Source organism: Malaclemys terrapin, chromosome 2, assembly GCF_027887155.1.
Source record: "Malaclemys terrapin pileata isolate rMalTer1 chromosome 2, rMalTer1.hap1, whole genome shotgun sequence".
Classification (NCBI taxonomy): domain Eukaryota; kingdom Metazoa; phylum Chordata; order Testudines; family Emydidae; genus Malaclemys; species Malaclemys terrapin.
The window spans coordinates 112,954,352-112,960,417 of NC_071506.1; positions in this window are offsets into that span (position 1 = coordinate 112,954,352).

A 6,066-nucleotide genomic window follows, 5' to 3' on the forward strand; every position below is an offset into this window, starting at 1 on the left:
TGACTGCGCAGGCTCGACTCTCTCTCCTGGTAGAGGCGAGAAGCGCCTTGCCTGGTACGTACTTAGTTGCCTAGAGCGCAATTGGGTTTCATTGCAATGGGGGTGTGGCGTCTCCATTTGCCCAGCCTTGGAGGCATCGCACCCCCGTACCCGTCCTGTGCCAACCAGGGCCGGCTCTAGCTTTTTTCCTGCCCCAAGCAGCAAAAAAAAGCACCGCCCCCTCAGCCCCCCAGTCGAGCGCCACGCCCACCCCCCCTTGCGCTGAGCGCCACCGGAACCCCCCCCACCCCGAGCGCCGAGCCCCGCGACGCCCCCCCCCCCCGCCGAGCGCTGCGCCGCCGGAGCCCGCCCCCTGCCAAGCGCTGCCGGAACCCCCCTCCAGCGCTGCGCCCGCGCCGCCCTCCCCCCTCCCCCGAGCGCCGCGTGCCGGAACCCCCCTCGAGTGCCGAGCCCCGCACTGCCCCCCCCCCCGCCGAGCGCCGCGCCACCGGAGCCTGCCCCCGCCCCCTGCCAAGCGCCACCGGAACCCCCTTCCAGCGCCGCGCCCACGCCGCCCCCCTCGCCGAGCCCCGCGCAACCGGAGCCCGCCCCCCCAGCGCCGTGCTGCCGGAGCGCTCCCCCCCCGCGGAATGCCGCACCGCGCTCCCCCGGCTGCCCCTTACCAGGTGCCACCCCAAGTATGTGCTTGGGTGCCTGGTGCCTGGAGCCGGCCCTGGTGCCAACCCACCCCATTTCTGCAGCGAGTAGGTCTTCCACTTTTGCCCCCATCATACACTGCCACACCCCCTGGCTTGAAGTGGTTTCCGTCATACGTAGGGTTTACAGTTTGGTTGAAAGGCTCTCAGCCCCCTAAAAAAATTTTCTGCACCCCCTGCTACCACTCCTACACCTGGGGAGCTAGCCTCAATGCTGACCCCAGATGGCAGTGCTTGCACTTTTAGCTGCCACAGTGGTACCCTGCCCATGCACCTGTCCTGTCACTGGGGTTATGGTATGGTGGTACAAGCACCCTGCTGCCCCCAGTGAACAGTGCCCACGTTATGGCACCCACAACCACCTTTACATTGAAGGCAGTAGCAAAACTCCCATTGACTTAAATAAGATCAAGTCCCTCACCGCCGGAGCTCAGATTTGCACAGCACTAAGCATTCCAGTAGGATACTTAAAGTTTTATTTTAAAATGAATTAAATGCAATCTAATGCTGGTACAAGGGCAGCAACTTGGTCAGCAACAGAAGAGTCAAGGTGTACACACTCAGGGCCGGCTCTACTGTTTTTGCCGCCCCAAGCAGCGCGCCGAATTGCTGCTGCGGACGGCGGGAGCAGTCCGTGTGCCATTAGAGCGGCACGGGCATTTCCGCGGCGGCGGCAATTCGGGGGCAGCTTCTGTCTTCAGCCAGAAGACAGAAGCTGCCGAATTGCCGCCGCGGGCAGCTGAACATAGAAGCTGCTGCCGCCGCGGAAACGCGCGTGCCGCCCTAACGGCACACGGACTGCTCCCGCCGTCCGCGGTGGCAATTCGGCGCGCTGCGTGGGGCGGCAAAAACACACGGACTGCCGCCCCTTGCAGATTGCCGCCCAAAGCACCTGCTTGGAATCCTGGTGCCTGGAGCCGGCCCTGTACACACCCTCCTTTGTATAAAGCATGACTATTAATGTAGCACAAGTTTTTGCTATTATTTTGTTTGATAGCTTTGAGTCTATCTTTATCCTATAGAGCGTTTACCATCATTAAACTATGTAATACAAGAATAAAATTCACAAAAGAATGAGCTCTCCCTGCACTTGTCCGCAATAGTAACAATTAGTGCACAAAATAACATCTATGATGTCTCTGTGGCTCTAACACTACCCACATTAACCCCACAGATGATTACCCTGTAGTCTCAAACTCACCCACTCACTCTTGTAATAGACCCCTAACCTCTGGCTGAGTTACTGAAGTCCTCAAATCACGATTTAAAGTCTTCAAGTTACAGAGAAGTTACAGAAAATCCACCATTTACAGTAGTTTAAACCTGCAAGTGACCCGTGCCCCATGCTGCAGAGGAAGGCAAAACTAAAAAAAACACCAGGGTTTTTGCTGATCTGATCCGGGGGAACTGACCCCAAATATGGCGAACAAGACCCAGCAACTAGACTACTGGGAAAAGTAGTCTTTGTAGTAACTCGTATTCCTTCCCTTTTAGTGTCCCATCAGCAGCTGTTGGGGATATTTGCTACTTGCAGTTGCAGATTGATTACATGCCACTGTAAGCAGTCCCATAATACCATTCCCTCCATAAGCCTATTAACCTCAGTCTTGAAGCCAGTTAGATTTTTTGCCCCTAGTATGCCCCTTGAAAGGCTGTTCCACCCCTCTGATGGTTAGAAACCTTTGTTTAATTTCAAGCCTAAACTTGTTGATAGCTAGTTTATATCTATTTGTTCTTGTGTCAATGTTGGCACTTACCAGGGAGGGGGAAGAGTTATTTAATTATTTATCCCTCTGATATATGTATAGAAAGCAATCATATCTTCCCTTAGACTTCTTTTAGTTAGGCTAAACAAGCCAAGCTCTTGGAGTCTCCTCTCATAAGGTAGGTTTTCTATTCCTCTGATCATCCTAGCAGTCCTTCTCTGCACCTGTTCCGGTTTGAATTAATCAAACATGGGAGCATGGGCAGCCGGTGACCTGACCACCCAGGGAGGCTAACCCCCAGCCCCTTCCCTTGTGCCCGAGGCCCTGCCTCTTCCACCTCCCCCTCCCCTGCAGAAGCCAAAAGCACCCCCACCATGGCCCGGAGTGTCGCAGTCGCCGTGGCCCCAGCCCTGGGGCAGTGCCCAGTCCCGGTGCTTGGGCACCAAGCACCAGGCAGGTAGTGTGGCCCAGCATCATCTGCCCCAGTGGCCCCCAGTTGCTGCAGGAGGCAACAGGCACACTGGCTTGGACACGGGGCCATGGTGGGCTGTTTGGGGAGGCAAAGCCTCCCCTTGCCTACAATACCCACCACCCATGCATGGGAGACCAGGATTTCACACAGTATTCCAGAGGAGGTTTCACGAGTGCCTTGTATAATGGTACTAATACTTCCCTGTCTCTACTGGAAATACCTCACCTGATACATCCTAGGACTGCATTAGCCTTTTTCACGTTTGCATCACATTAGCGGCTCATAGTTATCTTGTGATCGAATAATACATCCAAGTCTTTTGCCTCTTCTGTCGCTTCCAACTGATATGTCCCCAGATTATAGCAAAAATTCTTGTTGTTAGTCCCTAAATGCATAACCTTGTACTTTGGACTATGAAGTTTCATCTCATTTCTATTACTCCAGTTTTCAAGGTCCTCCAGATCTTCTTGTATGATATTCCAGTCCTCCGCCCTGTTGGTAATACCTCCCAACTTTTGTCATCTGAAATTTTTTTGTGCCAGGGTCATTAATAAAAATGTTAAATACAAAAGGTCCCAAGACCGATCCCTGAGGAACTCCCTCCAGCCTGACAGTCCACCTTTCACTAGGAAAGGTTATAGCACTCACCCAAGATGTGGGAGACCCAGATTTAAATCCTCCCACTGCCTGAGCTGGAGCAGGGATTTGAATCCACACTTCCTGAGAATGCCCTAACCATTGGACTATGGAATATTCTGGGATGTCTCTCTTAATCTTTCCTGTTGAAGCTGTTCCACTTTGTATAAATAATTAAATGTTCATAGGGCAAGAAAGCATATTAGAATGACTATATCCCAGTGGTTAGTTACTTACCTGTGATGAAGGAAACTCAAATTCACATTCCTGTTCCAATGACTATAAACCTCTTTTTTCCCCCTTCCTTTTTTTTGAGAAAAGGATTAGGTGTTTAACTCCATGAGAGGGCTCCTGGCTGTGGACCCCAAGCAGAGATAGGTACCGCCTTCTGGCCCAGACTTAGGCCACATCTCTTTCCTTGGCATTTCCTATTGGCTAGTTTAGGTGACTCCATATTCAGTTTGCTGGCTTCTGGGGATCCCATTCTCAAGCATCTGATTCTCTCCATGCATTCCACAGGCAGCCAGCATGCCTAACTTGGGGCTGTGGATTCCATTAGGCAGCAGCATGTCTAAAGTTAGGTGCTGCAACACTGAGCCTAAGTCCCTTTTTTGGACCTATCACCTTGTGTCCAGGACTTGTGTAAAGACCATTCATACCACTGATGTTCCACAGTGGGGTTGTGGAGCAAAGGCAGCATTGAGACAAATCTGCACCTCTGTGTGCAATAGAAGGTAGCTGAGGACTTAGGCTCATTAGCTAGGGAATCTATAATTAGGTGGCTCCAGTGGTCCTACGCCCCCTACAAGCCATGGGGACACTATTCTAGCCCTCAGGCTGCAGTAGTAGCTGCTAGATGCTGTGCTTCAGCTCCATAGCCTGCCTCTGGACTTGAGGGTGGATTTTGCTCTCCAGGCCCCATGCTCATCACCTGCATAGAAGCCTCTGGCTTTGTGGGTGTGAAATAGAGCTGTGCAGGAACTGAAATTTCCATCCTGAAGAAAAACTTGCATTTAAAAAAATTCTGAATCAGACTAAAGAGTCAGAAATGTGAAGCATTCTGTGGAATGGACATCTTCAAAAATTCCATTTTAGACAAATCAAAATGGAATTTTTCAAAAAATTCTGGGCCAATAAGCTGGTTCCCTAGCCACCTTGCTTGCTTGGGAGCGGGAAGCCTGGCAGCTGGGGAGCCCATTGGACTGCCAGGTGGGCACCCCAGGGAGTTGGCCACCCAAGAAGCTGGGGAGCCCACCAGGCAGCCAGCCTGTCTGGTTTCCATCTAAAGTTTAGACAGAACAGACATATTCCTGCAAAATACTTTAATTATGTTGAATAGGAATTTTTGCCATGGGAAAATTGTTCTTTCAGAAAATTTTCAACTAGCTTTAGTGTGAAATGAATGCCAAACACATCAATGAGGCTGTCCAGGTCTTCAAGCTGTGATCCAGGGGAGAGTCTTCAGTGCTGTCTATTTCAGAAGTGAAACAACAGAGATGCCCAGTCACTGTGCCAAAGTAGCTCCCAAGGTTGAGCAACAACCCACAGGAGAAGGCCTTGAACACACACACAAGGGAGCTATATTAACTTCCCTCCTCCTCCTCCCTGTGATGGCCATGTCAGAGAATTATCACATGGCTCCACCCTGTCCCAGCACCTGGCACTGGAGGGGTCAGGTTGCATTAGATATAAAAGGATGGAGAATCATATATGCCACCCGGGAGGGCTCATCTGTGCAGCCTTGCTTGTCAACACTGCTCATCTGTGTAGTCTTCTCTCTCCTCCACCTCATTGTTCCCCCCTCATCACTTGACTATTATGGCATCTACCATGGTTTTCATCCTTCCTCCTCATGAATCCTAGTGATGCCCGCCTTGTTTTGCTGCACTGGGATCAAGGAGCTGAAGAAGAGCTCTGTGTAGCTTGAAAGCTTGTCTAATTCACCAGCAGCATTTGGTTCAGTAAAAGGTATTGCCCCCCTCCCCAACCCTCAGCCTTGTTGTGGTGGTCATTAACTACAGCTGCTGAGAAAGTTCCAGGCTTCTTAGGTTGTGGTTTGAACAAGCAGAAGGTGTCAAAATTTAGCTTCAAAGATCCATGAAAGATCCAATAAACTCTCAGGTGGAAGGAATATAGAAAAGAAAACACTTAAATCATCATGTATTTCAGGGATCGGCAACCTTTGGCACACGGCCCACTAGGGTAAGCCCCCTGGCAGGCCAGGCTGGTTTGTTTACCTGCCGTGTCCACAGGTTTGGCTGATTGTGGCTCCCACTGGCCGCAGTTCGCCGCTCCAGGCCAATGGGGGCTGCAGAAAGCGGTGGCCAGCACATCTCTTGGCCCCACGCCGCATCCCACAGCCCCCATTGGACTGGAGTGGTGAACCGCAGCCAGTGGGAGCTGTGATCGGTCGAACCTGCGGACGCGGGCCCGCCAGGGGGCTTACCCTGGCAGGCCACGTGCCAAAGGTTGCCGATCCCTAATGTATTTTGTAATTAACAGACAGGGGACTTGCTTACTGTTTGAGTTTACAGCACCAGTAACAAGCGTTTTCCAA